General features: G+C 51.0%; 1 protein-coding gene across 4 annotated transcripts in view; it reads left to right on the top strand.

Annotated features, from left to right (window-relative positions):
• The first annotated feature begins 124 nt into the window (after positions 1 to 124).
• ZNF592 (zinc finger protein 592) overlaps positions 125 to 19,114 on the top strand; it is a 48,103-nt gene continuing 29,113 nt past the window's right edge. Inside the window, exons 1-3 of one of the 4 annotated variants that reach the window (XM_047736256.1) lie at positions 125 to 419; positions 12,947 to 13,055; positions 17,278 to 17,361. The gene's annotated coding sequence lies outside the window, so the exon portion shown is untranslated. Of the gene's footprint in view, positions 420 to 746; positions 944 to 12,946; positions 13,056 to 17,277; positions 17,362 to 19,114 lie in introns of those variants that run through there. The other 3 variants (XM_047736257.1, XM_047736255.1, XM_047736258.1) reach the window with 3 other exon arrangements.

The following is a 19,114-nucleotide window of genomic DNA, read 5'->3' as shown; positions in this document are numbered from 1 at the left end:
CTGGGCGCGCGGGGTCGGGGGTCCAGCCCTGAGCGGCGCCGCCCCCGCCCCGCCCGCCCCGCCCCTCCCCTCCGCCGCCGCCGCCGCCGTCGGGCCCGCGCCTCGCAGCTCGCCTCGGGGCGGGAGGCCGGAGGCAGGAGCGGGAGGCCCGAGGCCGGAGGCCGGGCCCAGGCCGGGGCAGCCCCTCCGCCGCGCCGCCCTGGGCCGGCGCCCAGGTCCGAGTCGCCTTCCGCCCGCCCCCCCTCCCTCACCCGCCCGCGGCCCCAGCCGGGTCCCGCCGCCAGGCCGGCTCCCGCCCCCGCTCCGCCCCCGGAGCCGCAGCCCCGCCCGCCACCGCCGTCGCCATGTTGTGGCTCCCGCAGCCGGCGCTGGGGACGCGCGCGGCCGAGCCCCGGGCCTGCAGCCGCCGCCGCCGCCAGGTAAGCGCCCCCCCGCGGGCCGGGCCAGGGCGGGGAGCCTGCGGGCCGGGGCCGCCGCCGCCGCCGAAGCCGCCCCAGCCCGCCGGCCGGGCCGCGCCGAGCCGGGGCCGAGCCCGCGCCCGCGCCGCGGCCCTGCAGCCGGGCGGACCCTGCGCGCCGCCCGAGGCGAGGCGGCAGCCACTTCCCCCGACCGCCGCCTGGCGGGCCCCTGCCGCCACCCCACCCCGCCTCCGGCCGACGGGCCGCCTGCCCCTGCCGCCGCGACCAGCCGCCGCCGCCCTCCCCGCGCGGGGCAGGCGGCCGCCCTTGGCCACAGCCCGCGGCCCCCCGCTCGGGCGCGGATAACGGTGCCGCTTCGCCCCGCCGGGGCGCCCTGTCAGCCCTTCCGTCCCCCGCCGCGCCGAGAGCTGGCGCCGTCCTGGGGCGGACACTTCGGGGGTCGACCCTCTTGGGCGCCCCTCGGTCCCTCCCCCAACCGCCGCCCAAGTTCTGAGCCTGGGGGAGGTTTCTTCGGGAGCAGACAGGTATTCCTGCTCCAGAGTTGGGGGTCTTCAGGGGGGGATCAGGCCTGCTGATCAGGGTGGAAATGATCTCTCTGCAGGGGCTCTTCCTGCCAACCTGGGAGTGTGTGTGTGTGGGGGGGGGAGGCTCAATGTGACCCGAGGGAGGACAGGGGAACGTCTGCTGGACAGATGGCCTCCTGGCCTTGGATCAGCATGTGTGAGGGGGAGGGGTCCATGCGACCTTAGGTATGCCTGTTCCTGAGAACCCCAGGCTTATGTGAGCTGCTCAGGGATTTTTAACTTTCTGTTTCTTTGAGTAGGCCCGAGGGAGCATTAAAAGTCCTGGATTGGAATAAATCCACAGGCCCACCCAGGGAAGCATGTCTGGCACCCAGGACTGGCCTAGAATAGGACTGGCAGTAGGAGAATGGGACTTGGGGGTAAGATGGTATTTGGCTTAGGGTTGGCCCACCTGCCTTCAGCTCTCTGTTCATACAGGCCCTCTAGGGTGCATCTGTTGGTGTGTACAGTGTGGCTGAGCATACAGGATGTGGACACAGATGCCTGGCCTGGTGGGTGCTTGCTGGGATTTCATGGGTCTGTTTCCTCAAACTCACAGGTACATTGCACAGTGAAAGAGAGGAGGAAGCGTGGTGCTAGCACACATATTTTGACTGTTTTCCCAACGGTCATGGTTTTGAGTCACTCGGTAAATTTTTACTGAGCACTTACTATGTGCTGGGCACTGGATAAGGTGTTGGGAGGATGGTGGTAAACCAGAAGGACATGTTTTTGGCTTGAGCTGGTAGCCTAGTGGGAAAGCCCAATAATAAATAATCTGGAAATTTTGTTCCACACCGAATATTTGTCAACATATATGTGCCTGGCGTTGTTTTAGATGCTGTGAAGAAAGCAAACAGGAATACCTGCCCTCGTTGAGCTTTCAGTCTGGTGTGTGTGTGGGAAGGAGCAGGAGGCTGGGAAAATAGATTGTGAAAAATGCAGCCTCTTCAAAGGGGCTAAATGCTAGGGAGAAACAGAAGAGAGGGAAGGAGGATATGAGATACTGGGTGGGGGCTGAATTTACGTTCAAGTGGCCCAGGAAGGCTTTCTTGGAAGGTGTCTTTTGAATAAAACTTTGAAGGAGGCGGTAAACTGATCATTTCAAACTGGGCTGAGCTCGAGGAAGGAAAGAAGACCAGAATGCCGAGAGTGATGGGCCTTGGTTTGATCTGGGGGCTTTGGGAAGGCTTCCCCGAGGAAGTGACGTCTGGGCTGAGACCCGAAGGAGGGTTAAGAGTTAACCATGTGTGGAGCAGCATGGAGCTTGTCGAGTTGGAGGAAGTGAAAGAGGCCTGTGTGGCTGGGGGCGCGGGGGGAGAGAGAGAGGGGAGGTAAGTCTGTAGAGAGGTGAGTTAGATCACAGGGGCCTTGGGACAGAATGGCTCCTTCCCCACCCCTCTCTCAACTTTGGTCTGTATCCCCAGTGAAATTAGGAACCTTTGAAGGGTTTCAAGTGATTGACATGATGACATTTACGTTTTAAAAGGTCTCTGGCCTCTGTGTGGGGAATGGACTTTGAGATAAGCAGGTAAGGTGAGGCTTTCTCCTTGAGTGGTCTAACTACTTGATCCGCTTCGAAAAGCCTCAGAGAGTCTGGGGGAGATCCTTTTCCTCAGAGTCTATTTTGTGCAGCTTTTAGGAAGGCAAAGGAAGACGAATTAGCATTTATGGAGTGCCTGCTAGATGGAAGAATCAATCTGAGAGACTTCTGCAAACATCATATTTAAGTTCATCCTCTCTGCAACTTAAGAGAAAGGGCTTGTCCTGCCCTTTTTACAGATACAAGCCCAGAGGGGATAGGGAACAAGCCCTGAGGGGATAGATGACTTACCCAAAACCACATTTGTAACATAATCTGGATTCAAACCCAGGTCTCCTGGATCCCAGAGCCCACTGGCTCTGGAACCAAACTACTGGAGTTTGCGTCTTGCTTCTGCCACTTGCTAACAGAATGACTTTGAGTTTAATTTCTTATGTGCCTCAGTTTCCTGTTTGGAAAGGCCTCAAGCTTTTCCCAGCTTAAATGTAGATCAAAGTACCTATCTCATAGGATTGGTAAATGCAGATAAAAGTACCTACCTCATAGAGCTGTTGTGCATATCAGATTAAACAAGCCACGTAGTCGCAGCTCTTACCTCACATGTTAGTTGCTATTATTACATTTTTAAAACTCTCATGCTGTCTCTTAGCTATGATGTGGTCACATTGGATGAGATTAAATATATAGATTTAATTTAAAATTTTAATTTTAAAGATTAAATTTAAAACTTAGTTCTTGGATTCTGGGAGACTCTTTTTCCCCTCCCCTTTTCTCTAAATAATGCCAGTGTTCCATGTGATCAATCATTCAACATTGATCTCCCATTTCATTCTTGACACTGTGGTAGGACTTTTGGATACAAAGTGAGTTCCTTCCCTTCAGAACCTCATGGTGTCCAGGGGAGGTCAGATATGTAAACAAAGGAGCTACAATGTACTTAACAAGTTCTCTAATGCTCTCTAGTTAGAGAGCTGTTGGGAGCAGTAGGAACTAAATGCTTAGGGGGAGTAGGGAAGACTTTGGGGGCAGAAGTGGCTTTTGAACTGGGCTTTGGAGGAAGAATAGGAGTTTTACAGGCAAGTGAGACTGGGCAAAGGACAGTCTAGGTAGAGAGAGCTATGCGTGAAAGCATGGAGCCCTGAGAGGCTTGGTTGTTCTGGGCAGGAGGCTGGGAAGCTGAGTTGGAGCTGTGAAGGGCAAGTCAAGTTTGGATTTTATTCTACAAGCCACAGAGAGTATTAGAGGAGTATTAGATACATCAGATACACACCATAGTTGGTGCTGGAGTTAGGGAGTGGAGACAGATGTCATTCTGGAGGTGGCTTTATTTTCGCGGGATCACTGTGTTTCAGGATCTGGTTCTCAGTTTCATAGTCCTGAAATTCAGTTTTGTAGGGCACTCAGAGCTTATTGGATCCAGGCAGACTGACTCACTAACCAAACTTGGAAGATACTGATGCATAAACTTAGGGTATTAACTGGCCATGAGAAATGAAACTGCAGAATGACAGATGTTCTGTCCTCTGGCCATCCCCCACCCCTTCTGGCCAGGGCTGGGACATATTAACAAACGCTTGCTCCTCAATTCCTGTTTGTTTTTCTCAGGCCAGTGAAGATTCATCCTTTTCGTTAACACAGTCTTGACTTAAGCTCCATACAGTGTGGGCAGCCACGATTATTAATTGATAGAATGCATGATTCTGTATGGTGTGGGTTGGATCATATGTTTGTGACTCTTGAGGAAGAGGAGGAATAACTTTTTAGAAACAAAATACTGGAAAAGGGTGTTCCTCAGAATTGGTATCCAGATTCTAAGTGGTGTGGGTAGTCTTGTAGCTAAAGGGTGGTTGTGGACAGATGTATTGGAAATTGTTCTGGGAGCAGAGGTCTGTGAACCCAGGGAGGGGGCGGGGAGCTTTTGGTTGCACTGGAAGGAGAGATTGGTTTAGAATTTTCGTTTTCCCTACACATCAGAGACAGAAAATAAAGTAGTAACTCCTCCCCTCTACTCAGCCTGGTCATGGTGAGCTTTCCTACTGGATTGGAATCCTCAAACTGGATTGGGGTTTGAGCCTCATCTTAACCTTCTTTCTGCTTCTGCAAAGCTGGGAAGGGTGGTGGATCTTCTAGAGTTTTGAATCTTTGTTTTTCTATAGTGAAAAATAAAATCCAAATAGACCAACCTAGATTGTGGACTAATTATTTTTCTTTTAAAACTCTAAAAAGAATTACACCAGAATATTCATGTAGAAAATGCAGGGAGCACAAATAGGTATACTAAGGAAATACAACTTATTGATAAGTCCTCTAACCCAGAGCTACCGTTAACGTTTTAATATTTAGTGTTTGTATTAGATCTTTTTTTTTTTTAAGATTTTGTTTATTTATTTGTCAGAGAGAGAGAGGGAGAGAGAGCGAGCACAGGCAGACAGAATGGCAGGCAGAGGCAGAGGGAGAAGCAGGCTCCCTGCAGAGCAAGGAGCCTGATGTGGGACTCGATCCCAGGACTCTGGGATCATGACCTGAGCCGAAGGCAGCTGCTTAACCAACTGAGCCACCCAGGTGTCCCTGTATTAGATCTTTATCTCCAGCTCTATCTTTATATGTAACTTTGTTTTAACTTTTTCTTTTCCATAAAAAATAGGAATACCTGAGTAGGAGAGAATTCTGAGTGCAAAGCAGTTGCGTGTACTTACAAGCTGTGTTTGCTCCAGTGGTCTCCCTCTCCGTGTTGTAGGAGTGTAGCATTGTGATATCCATTAGCTAATTAACATTGAGAAATGTTTTAGGATCAGAGCAGTACTTCAGACAACCATTTACTTTTATTTGAAGTGGGAAGCGTGTATTTGTTGAAATGACCTATCTGATCCTTTTTATAACTCAAAGTTCGTGAACACCTTTCCAGTTCAGTGTCACCCACAGAGTCATTCCTCAAACCTCTCAGCACTTCTGGGGTGTCCTCTGTTCACTGTGTGACTTTGGGTAAGTCCTTTACCTTCTCCATTTTAGATTCTGGAGGTGTTGGATCAAGAGGTAATGGTGCCCCGTTTCTGTCACTAACACCCTCCAGGAGATGAAAAGGCTGAGGATATCCATACTTGTGATTGATTGTGGAAAGACTGCCACAGTGTTGAGTGAAAAAACAGGAGTGTGTCCACTGAGCAGATTAACTCCTGGCCTCCAGTCAGAGTGTGTGTGTTTTTTGTGGGAGGGGAGCTGAGGGGGATCTGTATCACTTTGTTTTGTCTGTTGATGAGAGCAGCACAATTATTGGGGAGCCCCCTAGAAAACTACTTTGGACAGATCAGAGGTGGCATTAAGGGTCTTGCGCAAAACTAAGTCTCCAGGATTATTCAGAGAATTGAGACCTACTACCCTCTAGGGTTAACTCAGAATGGACCCCCTCCTGTCTGCAGAACAGTTTGCTGGGAGACCTCCTTCCCGCTGAGCGGTGGGATTGGGTGGTTTTGGCTTTTGTTTACATGTTTGCCTGTTACTTGAATTTTCTCAAGGTTTGTGTATCATCTTTACAAAAACAAATAACCAGTTAGTCTGTTTTCATTTTGGAGATAAACTTGAATGCCCTAAGGCAAAAACTCAAACTGCCCAGAAATCCGGCCCTACAGAAGAGTCCTGATGTCGGAGCCGGCCACCCTCCCTGGTCACTCAGGGGAAGATGCCTTTCTTAGATGTGAGGTGAGTTAGACTGGGACCTCTGACTGGGCCAGTCCCTGAATTCAGAGGTCCCGGGCTACACCATCTGGGAGGGGTGATTAGAGTGTGACTTGGCTTCTAGCTACATTTGGTGGGTGTTTTCTTTTAGAGTGCTTTTAAAGAAATCACTCCTTTGGGTGTGGTCCCCCGCCTTCACTCCTCCCCCCCCCCCCCGCCCCCGGGGACCACAGATTCAGTCTCCTGCTTGTCAACGTGGGGCATGCCAGAGGCCTGGGGGTCATGGGACTGTAAAGAGAGGGGTTCCTGTGCATAAGCCTCACATGCATTCCTAGGATTTCCCTCCTTCTGGGGGTTTGGCTCATTCTGGGTGTGAGATGGGAGGGGGGTGGCTACTTCCTTCTCATTTCCATCCAGTCTTGGGGCAAAGGAACATCTTCCCCACACTGCCCTGGGCAAGCTGGCGTTGAACACGAGCCGGTGGAGTGGGCTCTGGTTTGCTGCCGGATACAGCATTCTACTCCTGTTTGCCGATTCAGCTCCTAACATTGAAGTTGTTCCTGAGCAAGCCTAAGGGCAGAGGGAGACCCAAGAGAGGGTTTGAAGACAGGTGTCCATTGTAACTGCAAGCCTCCCGGGGCTCTTCTAGGGCCTGAAAACACACCTGAGGCAGAGTTTTGGCATTTTCAGAGGAGAAGGGGGCCCCAGGGTGGGCAGTGAGCAGCTGTTCAGATTCTTCTGGGGCTTGGCCCAGCCGAGGCTCTGCTGTGTATGGGCAAGGGCTGCGCTCTGCCTTCCCTTGCTGGACGGACTCTCCAGACCTGAGCTGGACTGGCTGAGGTTGTAAAAACTTCTTCGCTGTCTGAGATGTCATTAGGCCTATAAATCTTCAGGCCCTTAAAAATATTAGATGTGTGGTTAATTCTACTGTTACTCTTTTTTTTTTTTTTAAGATTTTATTTATTTATTTGACAGACAGATCACAAGTAGGCAGAGAGGCAGGCAGAGAGAGAGGAGGAAGCAGGCTCCCCGCCGAGCAGAGAGCCCAATTTGGGGCTCGATCCCAGGACCCTGGGATCATGACCTGAGCCGAAGGCAGAGGCCTTAACCCACTGAGCCACCCAGGCGCCCCTCTACCGTTATTCTTAATTAGAATGTTTACTTGTATTTAAAATCCCATGGAGCCTTTTTGCAACGGGGCCATCATTGATCAGGAATCCACAGTTGCTTGTGAAAGGCCTAGCCTGGGCTCAAGCCAGAGCTGGGTGCTCTGTGGAGCACAAAAGAATCCTGTGAGGTGAACTCTGCCCTCAAGGAGCCCCCCCCCCCCCCCCCCCCCCACTGAAAGCAATTAGAGAACAATTTGCTTGCAGACCAGGGATATCTTAAGGGGGCTTTTCTTGCTGAGGGTAGTGGTTACTTTCACACGGGTTGCCCCTCTGAGATGGCTGGGGTTTCCTCTGGGGAACATTCTCTGGTACCCAAAATGGACTGAATGGCCCTTTGGGAGGAGGGGAGGTGGCGGCAGTGATATAATCTCATGGTTCATTTCTTCACTTGTCTCCCGGTGTCACTGTTTCTCCAAGCCCCTGAGCCCGTTAGGAGAAGGTAGCCAGGGACCCACAAAATATGAACCCAGTGCCTGTCATTCCACCATTCTAGCTCCGGTTCTCTGAATCTAAGGCTTTTGCATTCCCACTTAGACTCCCCTTTTAAAATATTTATACCCCCTGGGAGAGGTCAGACTCTTAGCAGTTCATCACCAAATAGTAGCTTTAATTACCAGGAATTAATTAAGTCAACTGAGAGAACGACTGGGGCCCAGACAGGCACTTGGGGGCAAGAGTATCCGGAGGGACACACTCCTGCAGGGCAGGAGAGAAGTGAGGGCAGCAGAGGAAACTTTGATGCCCATTAGTTGCTGCAGGCAGGTCCTGCGAACTCTGGGGTCACCCTGGTGGTCCTGCTGGCTGGGGCCTAGGGTGCAGCATGGGCACAGTCCTAGCACCAGCCCAGTGGGCTTTGAGGCAGAGGTGGAATTTGGGCTGACTCTTACAGGGTTGGCAAGACGGTTCCCCCCCCCTTCACTTAAAAAATAATATATGCTTACTTTGGAAAAGTTTGGAGCATTCAAGAAGAAAAATCCCTCCTAATTTTATAGCTCATGATAGATGGCTGAAGTGCACAGGTAGAGGGCAGTGACTCTTGGACAGTGTAAGTTCCGGTCCTCATGAAGCCTTCTGTCAAAGACTAAATGCCAGTCCTCACCGTAGCCTTCCTGCATCCCGCCCCGTCTCCTCTGACTCCCTCTGCTCTGGTTTGGGTTCCTTGAGTGCACCAAGCACTCCTGCTTGCTCTCCCCTCTGCCTAAAACCTCTGTTCCCCATGTTCACACGGCTTGCTGTTGCACTTGCCTCAGAATTGAAAGAGTAGTCACCCCCATTCCTGGTCGCAGTTGGGGAGCTCCCGTCGAGGAAAGCTCTATGACTTGTCCTGAATCTGCTTGTTTGTGACTGTGTGTCTCCATCCAGTGGAACGTCAGCACCCCCGGGGGCGGGGACCTGGCACATAGTAGGTGCTCAGTCACGATCCCTGAGTGAATGAATGCGCGTGCCCGTGTAAGTGCAGGGTGTGTGTGCTGTGGCATTGGAGCGGGACAGGGCAGTGTCTGGAAGCTGGAGTGGAAGGAATGGGTGTAGATGGTGTGGAGAGCAGGGACGATCTTGGCAGGAATGGAGACTGGATACATGGTCCAGTGTGTTCTGGTTGCTACAATCTTACCTCTTAGCGGCATGTTGAAGGGGAAGGCAAAGATTGGTCTTGGAAGCAGTTGAAGACACTCCCGTGGAAATGTAAAGGCAGTGGACTTGGCCTAGGTCTAGAGTATGGAGGTTCTTAAAAGCTTGGCTCGAGGAGCTGGGGTAGGTGATAGAAAACCACTTCAGGGTTTTGAGAAAAGTGAGTGACCTGATGAAAGCAGTGTTTGGGGAAGACTGGTCTCCAGGAGACACGCAGGGTGACCGTGGGAGAGAGACTGAGGCGGGGAGGGGAGAGGCAACAAGGATGTGGAACAGAGGACATCAGTGAGACGGGGTCGTGGCTGGATGCTCCCCATCTTCTGTGTGTCGGCCTTGACAGAGGCTTCCAGCATTCCCAACTGGGTAGAGCTCAAGTATTGTCTGTGGCTTCCAGTGAGATTTGGAGGCAGGTGGGGTGTGAGTAGGAGGAAGGGGAAAGGAAGAGTCCTCCTTAGGTGTATCAGGTTGGTGGGTCTGGGGTAAGCACACAGTCGTATCCTGCACGGGGCCTGTGCTCGCAGACTGTAACCCAGGATTGGAGCCTTTCTCTTCTTTCTGGTCTGCGAAAATTGTTCCCTGTCTGGAGGTAGCTGTCAGTGCTCTTAGGTTTTCTTTTGAACCTATACACTTACCAGGACTGTTATCTGAAATCCATTTTGTTCGATCGCTTTCTTTCAACTTCATTTTTTGTCTCCATAGTTTTATCTGTTTCTCAAAACAAATTGTCTTTGACTCACAAACCCATTTGGATTGGGTTAATTGACTGGAAATACTTATTTCTAAATGGTTTCTGTTTCATTAGGCTTCTAGCCTGTTTTTAAAGAGGCTTTTGCCAAGATGAGATCAGTGGAGCAGTGATTTGGCTATAATCAACTTCTTCCCTGTGATCTTTTGGTGTAAGCTATGTGTTGAGATTGGTGTTTCTGATGCATTCAGTCCTAGAATAAGTATTTGAGTGCTTGCTGTGTGCTAGGCACTGTTTTAGGCACTGGGATATAACAGGAAATAAATAAAAATCTTACCTTCAGGGAAATCATTCTAGTGTGTGTAGGCTTATAGATAACAAGCAAAATATAAAGTATGATGGAGAAAAATAAAGCAGGGATGGAGGTTAGGGAGGTTTGGTGGGGAGGCAGATTTTCTCTTTTAAATATGGAAATCAGGGAAGTATCACTGATAAAAAGACATTTACACAGAGATCTGCAGGAGGGAGCCCCGCACACACCTGAGGGAGGAGCCATCGGGGTGGAGAGAAAAGCCAGGAGACAAAGCCCTTGAATCCGGAGAAAGCTGGAGGAGTTTCGGGAATAGCAAGGAGGTCAGCGTGGCTGGGGCTGGAGTGAGATGGAGGAAGTACCGGAGAGGAGGCCTGAGTGGAGGCCTGAGTGGTCCTACGGGCTTGTAAGTCCTGATGGGGAACCTGAATGAGAGGGGAAGCCCCCAGTAGCTCCGCCTCCTTCCTGGAAGTGTTGCCTTGGTTGCCCGCCACGCGGAGGTGCTTATGCAGTGGCCCTTGGGTGAGGGTGGGCATGGGAGTCTGAATCATCTGGGAGCCTCTCTTGGGCCAGCTGCTTGGGTCATCCTGGCCTCCAGGGCCACCTGGAGCACTGGTGCCATTTCTGGGGCTCATTCTGTGCCAATGCCATTGTTCCATAGCCACCAGGTAACTGTCACAGCTTCGGATGCCCGGGTTCACCCCACTGCTTTGCAGTCAGTTTCCAGGGAGGTCCAGAAGTCTGCCTTGCAGACTTTTGGGGTTAACAAGCTTTTGGGGTGATTTTTGAGGCCAGTGCTCCCTGGACCACACTTCGGTCTGTAGACCGTGGTTCTCAGCCCCAGAATTATCCATCACCTGTGGTGGTTTTAAAGAATGCCTGGCCCTGTCCCTAAGGATGCTGATTTAATTGGTCTGAGTTGGGGTTAGGCATTAGTCTTGCTCCCGACCTCTTCCTAATGTACATCCAGGGCTAGAATCACTCGTCTGAGGATTAAATAAGCCTCGTACCTGGTACTTGATGGGGGTGTTTGAATGGGTAACTGTGAGTAAGGGACTTCGTTCTGCCCCTCTGGGAAGGCTAAGGCAGGGCCGGTCACCTTGCCAGGGATAACAGGCATCTTTAGCAGTGATGTTTACGTGCTTTATCTCATTTGACCGCCTCACTTCTCTGGGGCTCCGCTTCTTTGCTCATAGAGTCAGTGCCTTAAAAATGGTTTCCTGGAGTCTCTTTGGCTCTGACCGTTCTTAATCTTTCTGGGGTTGGAAGAACCTCTAAATCAGAACAGTATTCTAGGACACTGTTTACTGATGTTGTGTCTTGGAACACTCTAAGGCGCATCATAATTATGGCAAGGGCTTGTAGCAAATGTCTCAATGGTAAATTGAAGGAAGATGTGTTCCATCACCCTGGGAAGAGGAGGGTGCTGGAAAACTGAAATGTGTGCCATCGGACCCCAGTTCAGAGCTCCTAACGGAACCCCTACCTTGGTCCGTGGAGGCAGGTGGGAGCCTGGGCGTTCTTCTTGGCTCACCCACGCACTGGGGTGAGTTCCTTGCGAAGTGGAAATTGTGTTTTATGAACTGTGAAGCTTCTATAAATCCAGCAAGAAGCAGGCAGCCTGGGTCAGCAATGCCTGATACTCAGGCAGGCCTGCCCCTCTCTGCCCCCAAGCCGTATTACTGGGGACAGGAGGCAGTTCAAATAACCTGATGGAGTCCAGTGGCCGTGGGAGCTAAGGTTAACCGGGAATAAATAACCAGGCCCATTCTGGAGTGCCTCAGAACTAACTCACCTCGGAGACGTGAAACACCCCTCTGCCTGGCACCCGGGTCTCTGATTTTTGTCCTTGCTGGGACAGCACAGTGTCTGCTTCTTAGTTTGTGTTTTGAAATGTGATGGTCCAGTAAGAAGAAGAAAAGGTTTAGGGGAAGAAAGTTTTTCTGTTTCTCTTCGGTAGAGTTGGTATAGTGAGTTTCCTTCCCTTCCCTTTAAAATTTTTCCACTCATACTGTCTCTGTCTGTATTTCGAATCCAAACTAAATGCTGGTCTCACAAAGTTGAGACAAAAATGAAGTCAAATGAGGAAATGCCAAATTAGAGTGAGCGTGAGCAGAATTTGAAATGTAACTTTTCATTCCATCATTTGTGGGCACACAGACCTGATGGGCCATTAACCAGTTTCTCCACATTGGCCAGTTCAACCTGAATCTCGGGGCGCTGTGACCAAGCGTGAGAAGTTTTCCAAAGTTCTGGAGGCGATGCTGGTGCTCAACTACGGTGAAGATCACCTAGTTTTAAAAAACAGCTCTGCCAGCTTTTCTGTATCTTCTCTCATTCTTATCCCCTGGTTCAGTGTTTGTCCGTTTCTTGTCCCCCCTCCTGTGACGTTCCCCAGCTTGCCTGGCCCTCTGCTTCCTCTGCTTCAGCCGGCCTCCTGAGAGCTGTGTGGAGGGGGGTAACCTTGCCTTCCCCCTGTGCACGCTTCTGACCAGCCCGACATTTAGGCATCCGGCAGTCTGCTGGGGCACTCTGGAAAACTAGGAGGTAAAGCCTGCTGGCCCCTGAGGTTGGTGGCATAATGCTGAACATGTGTGTGTGCTATGTTGAAGGCAGCGTTGTAAGAACTTCACAAATATTAACTCGTTGAATCCCTACAACAGCCCCATTTTACAGACGGGGAAAATGACACGGAGGTGAAGAAACCGCCACAAGGTTGAATGGCCTGCGAGTCCCGGAGCTGGACTCGAAGCCGCGGAGCCTGTGCCCTGAACCACCACACCGTGATGGGGAGGGGGAGACGCTCTGCGGCCTTGAATCTGGGGCTTTGAATTTATGTTTGGAGATTTTCTCAGTGTCCGACATACACTTTTATTTCTGGGATTATTACCTTAACTTACATAGACATTTACCTTCAGGCCTATTAAAAAATGTTTTATTTTTCTTCTTTCCTTAGGTGGTGGTTGGAAACTAGACCATGTGCCTAGGTAGATGTTATTCCTTTCTCCATAGCTCTCCATCCCCAGCAACGCTCACCACGCCCTTGTTTTGAGAACCTCTCTGAGGTATGATGTCTAGGCTGACCTGAGCTGGCCTTGAAGAGACACAAGTGATGTCTTTATGTTCCTTGGTGCCTTTTTTTTTTTTTTAAATTGTGGCAAAACATACATAACGAAATTGACCATTAACCATTTTTAAGGTACTGTTGAGTGGTGTTAAGTACATGCACTGTTGTACAACCATTACCGCCATCCAGGATCTTTTCATCACCCCAGACTGAAACTCTGTACCCATCAAACACTAGCTCCCTGTCCTTTCTCCCCCTTAGCCCCTGGTAACCACTGTTATGCTTTCTGTCTCTATGCACGTGACCGCCCCAGGAACCTGGATTCCTAGGTGGGATCATAAGTATTTGTCCTTTTCCACGTGGCAGATTTCACTCAGGGATGTCCTCGAGGCTCATCCATGCTATAGTGTGTCTTGGACCTTTGTGTCTTTTTGAGGCCAAATAATATTCTGTTGTTTATTTATATCACATTTTGTTTACCCATTCATCTGTTGATGGACACTGTGTTGCTTTCATCTTTTGGGTGTTGTGTATAACGCTGCTATGAACACATGTGTAGGAAGTACTCTTTGAGGCCCTGCTTTCAGTTCTTTTGGGTATGTCCCCAGAAGTGGAGTTGCTAGATCAGACGGTGGCTCTGGGTTTAGTTTTCACTAGGAATTGGTGTACTGTTTTCCTTAGTGGCTGCACCAGGTTATGTTCCTACCAGCAGCCCAGGATTCTGATTTCTCCATGTCTTCACCAGCACTTGTTATTTTCTGGAATTTGGGTGGTTGCGTTGTATAATAGCTATCCTAATGGGTGTGACCTTGGTGGTTATCTGGTTGGACTCACAGAGTCCACTATCCAAGGATCTGGTCCTAAGAAAGAGAGCGGAAATACACACATGTAGAGAAAATGATGGGCTAGACCTCCGTGTACGCCTCCCCCACATCCAATAGTTATTAACTTGTGGCTAATCTTGTTTCGTTTAGGAACACCCTCCTTGATCTCTTCCTTCTGCTCTGTGTCATTTTGAGGCAAATACCAGACATCACATCATTTTATTATTTATTTTTAAAGACTATTTATTAATTTGAGAAAGGGAGAGTGAGTGCAAGTGGGAGAGGAACAGAGGGAGAGAATCTCAAGCAGACGCCAGGCTGACGTGGAGCCCAGCACCGGACTTGATCCCATGACCCTGGGATCATAACCTGAGCCAAAACCAGGAGTCAGGGCATAAAACCAACTAGGCCACCCAGTTACCCCAATATCATTTTATCTGTAGATATTTCACTTTATGTCTGAAAAAGAGAAGGAATTTTAATATTCCATTTGTCTGATGGTAGAAGGGCACATAGACGTGTTTCTTTAGGTCCCTTATTCCCTGTCCTTCCCTTGGGCACACATGCGAACACCTGGATGTTACATCCGTTGCCCTACCCTGTGGTTGGTGAGACGCTTGCTTTCCTAAAGAAGGCTGGCTGCCCTTAGGTCTGAGGCGCTGTGGTGAAAGAGCCCACCCAGTCTCCGTTGAGAGGGGAGAGAGAAGAGGGAGGAAGAAGGGATGAGGAAGAACGTGTGTGTGTGAGGAAGAGAGTGATGGAGGGGAACCACAGCATACCCTAAGAATATTAGCATGTTCCTTCTCCCTGTCCTCTCCCCACAACCCCTCACCTCCAGAAAACCGTTTGATTTTGGAATCTTTGGGACTGTAGTTTGCCCATGGTAGATGAGACCGGTGACACACACAGAGACACAGAGCCACTAAACACATGGGTACCGGAGATGAGGAAAAAGTAATCCTGTAGAATGGCTACTTTTTCTTTTCTGGGGCCCTTTTGTTCAGGGAGTGGGGGCTTGGTTCCCAGCAGGTCTGAGGCTACAGGTTTTTGCTTCTGTTTGGGTGTCCCTACTACCAGGAGATGATGCTTTTACAAAACTCTGCGGGAGGGACTCCCGGAGGGTGCTGTGTGGACAAAGAGGAGTCCTCTCCTTTCCTCTTAGTCTCTGGGTTCTGTCCCTTTCTGACAAAATGCAGTGCCCACGTGAGTGCTAAGATCTGTTTCCAAGCAAGGAAAGGGAAAGGGGGTGAGGGTTACAGAGTATCAGTTTTTGTCTCGGTTCTCAGCTCTGTTTAAACTTTGTTGCCTATAACTGGTTTCCCTGTGTATTATCTCAGTCAGCTGACCGGTGCTACTTAACCCCAACTCCCTCCTCTTTTATCCCCTCTTCTTTTTATCTTTAAAAATAACAGCGTTATTGAGATAAAATTTGTATGCCATGCAATTCACCCATTTAAGCACACAATTCAGTGGTTTGTAGCATATTCAGAGTCCTGTCCCCTTTTCTTAAGACTGCCCTGTGCCCTGCCCTTCCCTCTTGGTCTCGGGGGGAGCCTGTCCTCTCTGCTAGCGTCAGCACGGATCCCATCTGCAAGGCGGATGAGCTTATCATAGGGACGTTGGCCAGTGGTCCCTTTCCAGAGGTTCAGTATTGAACTTAGCCCTGCAGGAGCCCAGGACACACAGACAAGTGCTACTTTGGGGAGACCCCTTCCCACCGGCAAACCCCCATCACCACCCAGGGTCTCTGTGCTTATAAAAAGTGAAACACAAATTATGCTGCAACCTTGCCACCTGCTTGACTACGAATAAACCTGTGTGGGAACCTGTGACTACCCTTGAGCAGTCTTAGTTCCGGGCAGGTGAGCCTGTCAACCCATTCCTCCTTTCTAGTGGCGGAATACCTTTCCGTAAACACAGCGGAGCTTACACAGAGACAGTGGAGACGAGCAGTTATAGAACAAGTCAGGAAGGGCTTCGAAGAGAAGGCCGGGAAAGGACTGGGACTGATGGCAAGCGTGGGGAATGGCACGTACACCGGTCATGGAAGGCTCCCAACGGAGGGACAATTGAGTAAAGACCTGGTGGCAGTGATGAGGGAGGCCCTGGAGATCTGAGGGGAAGTACGTTCTGAGCAGAGGGAACAGTAGCCCCAAAGGCTCTGAGCAGGGCCATGCTTGAGGAACAAGGTGGAGGCCTGTGCCTGCCCGGAGCCGCCTGGGTGACAGAGAGAGGTGTGGGAGATGGAGGCCATGGAGGCCGCCCTGCACGAAGGCTGGAGTTCACCCTGCAGGAGACGGGCCAGCGTTCCAGGAGAGGAGGAGTGTGATCTGCTGGGTGTGTTAGGAGCCGCGCTCTGGCTGCCGTGTTGAGAGTGAGCCGTAAAGGCAAGGAGGGCAGGCTTTTGCGGGACCCTGGGAGAGAGATGATGCTGGTTGGAGGCAGTAGGAAATGGTTGCATTCGGAGGAGTTTTGGAGGAGCACTTGACGGGATTTGTTCTTGGACTGGAATCAGGGTATGAAGGCAAGAGAGCGCCTGAGGAGGCCGGATCTGGCCTAAGCGACTGGAAGGACAGAGTGGTCACCTGCCGTAGGGGGAAATTGAGAGTTAGGCTCGGATGGACTACGTTTGAGCTGCCTGTCCGTGTAGAAACCCGAATGTAGAATTGAGGGAATACCAGCTCAGAAATAGGGGGTACCTATAGTAGGGCTTATGAAGTAGCAGAAGAGAGAATATTTTACTGAAGTTACTGTAGCAAAAGTCAAAATTATGCCATGAGAGGAGTAAGGGAATCAAAAGGGAGCACAAAGGAGTCCACCGAGGGGACCACAGCCAGAGAGAGTCCCTCTCCCTTCCTTTCCTGGAAGCCAGTGCTCTGATGAGCCTTCTGTGGCACCCCCAATGTGTGGCTGCTGAGTGTTTGCAGTGGGTCGTGTGCGGGGCCCTCGGGAGCAGGGGCTGGGCCTTCCCTTCGTGTCCCCAGTGCCAGGCGTGTCTTGGCATCTGGTGAAGCTGCCAAGATAGATGAGCTCAGCACCCACCTACCTATCCTCCTCCCTCCCTCTCTCCTTCTCTTTCTTCCTTCCCTCAATATTTTTTTCCTAAAATTTTATTTTTAAGTAATCCCTACACCAAACGTGAGCTCGAACTCACAATGCTGAGATCAAGAGTCACACGCTCCACCAACTGAGCCAGGTGCCCCGACCCTCTCCTTTCCAAGCCCAAGTTCTCCCGCTGTAAAATGAAGAGGATGGACTAGGCCAGTATACCGGAATCACCGGGGAGGCTCTAAAAAAAAATGCAGGGATCCATCCCAGACTGGTCAAATCTCGATTCCCGAGCAGGAGCTTGGGGTTCTGTGTTTGAAAGTCACCCCCCGTGTTGTTCTTTTGCAGTCAGTCCGGGAGCAGTCTGCAGACGTGGATTTGGAAGCCCCTGGACCAGATCATTTCTGAGGTCCCCTTCAGCTCTAACATCCTGTGAGTCTTGTTAGAACGTTTGCAATATAATTTTCTTCCTGGGAAGTGGGATTTTTGCTTGGGGTGGAAGGGCCTGGAAGGGCCTGGAAGGGGAGAGGAGAAGCTGCCTCTGGGGGCAAAGTGTACCTTGGGCAGGACAAATGGGCAGGTGTGCCAGCTGGGGTTTGGGGAGGCATTGAAGAACGGTCCTGGGAGGGACCCTGGGGAGGGGTCTGTGAGTAGTGGCAGCTTACTTGCCCCTGGGAACCACATGTGTTAGGTCTCAGAAATAGAGGTAAAGGACGGGACCCCAACTTTGGAGAGGCTTTATAGGCTGATGAGAAAACTCAGGATCCCATCTTGCTGTGGGAATTGCTGCTACAGCAGAAGGCAGGGGAGGAGGAGGAGGGCAGGGGACTGGTGTCTCGGCATTCAGAGAAGGCATGTGGAGAAGGGGGCCCTGGAGCAGAAGCTTAGGGCAGAGGAGGCGTTCTCAGGCAGGTCTGTGTTGGGGGTCGGTGGGGTGGGGTGTCGGGTGTTCTGGAGTCAGGAGGAACAGCCCAGGCCCTGACACAGAGGCAGTCTGTGAGAACTGCCCATGAATGAAAGGCACCCTGGGAAGTCACTGGGGAGGTGGGCAGAGACCAGATGGGAACGGGCTCTCCACGCTGGCTGGAGACGTGGAGCTGTCTCCCGGAGGGGACGGGCATCTTGAGGAGGACATCTCTGTGATCAGATGCATGTGTTACCGTAACCACTGTGGCAGAGTGTGCGTTGGAGGGGGTTAAGACCAGATGGAGGAGAAGACAAGCGAAAAGCTTTGCTGTTTTGCCGGGTCCATCGTCGAACGGGGCACTTGCTTTCTTGTACTGCTGAGTGTCTCTTTGGGCTGCCCTTTGCTGATGATTAGAGTACCAGATGCCTTGTGAAATGAAGCACCGGCTGCTGACCGACTCAGAGCGCCCATGCCTGGGGCCCCTGAGGCGCACAGGCAGGCCTTCGGTGTGTACTCAGGGGGGCAGGGCCAGGTGTATGGAAGAGGGTCTTCTTGTCCACTTCAGGAGTTAAATTTTACGTAGAAATTCATAGTTTTAGGTTAATTTGCCCAGCCATTGTAGCCTGGCCTGTTCAAGGGCTCAGAGATCCTTCAAGTTAGTTTAATTTTCTTGATAAACCGAAGCCTGCCCACGAGCTTCTCATAGGTAATTGCTGACAGCGTCAGGGCAAAGCCATTCTGGGGCTTCACCGTTTCTTACTCTTTTTGCTCTCCCGTTCCTGGCCTGGGGCTTCGTTCTGGGTCTTTTCCCTGTCATCTGATTTCACGGAGCTCCCTTCTCTACCACCCATGAGCTCGATGCCTTTCTCTCACCGTTGTTCAGCCAGAGTCCAGTTAAAGCTCCTTCGAGGACGGGCAGCAGCAGCTCGCTCTCACGCTGGCTCCCTTGTTCTGTCTTTCCCCTTGCCTAGCTTCCACTCCTGGGACAGAAGTTTGCCCCAGCTGGCCACCAGCTCAGGCATTTGCTTCCACTCTCAGCTTCTGCTAAGTAAGCGTGAGATTTCACTCTGTCGCTTTGTGCATCAGACAGCTTGACTTACTCTTTGCTGTGTTTTCCCTGGACTGCTCCTTCTGAAAGAGAAAGCGGAGGATAACTTCCACTTAAGCCCTTTGTAAACCCTTAACTTTTATGACAATAATTGAACACGTATCGTTGAGTGAACAGATTATATCAACACGTGAGCCGTATCCAGTCACGTGAGGGAGCAGGGTAAAGAG

Source organism: Lutra lutra, chromosome 7 (assembly GCF_902655055.1).
Source record: "Lutra lutra chromosome 7, mLutLut1.2, whole genome shotgun sequence".
Lineage (NCBI taxonomy): Eukaryota > Metazoa > Chordata > Mammalia > Carnivora > Mustelidae > Lutra > Lutra lutra.
This window is presented reverse-complemented; position numbering and strand designations above follow the sequence as displayed.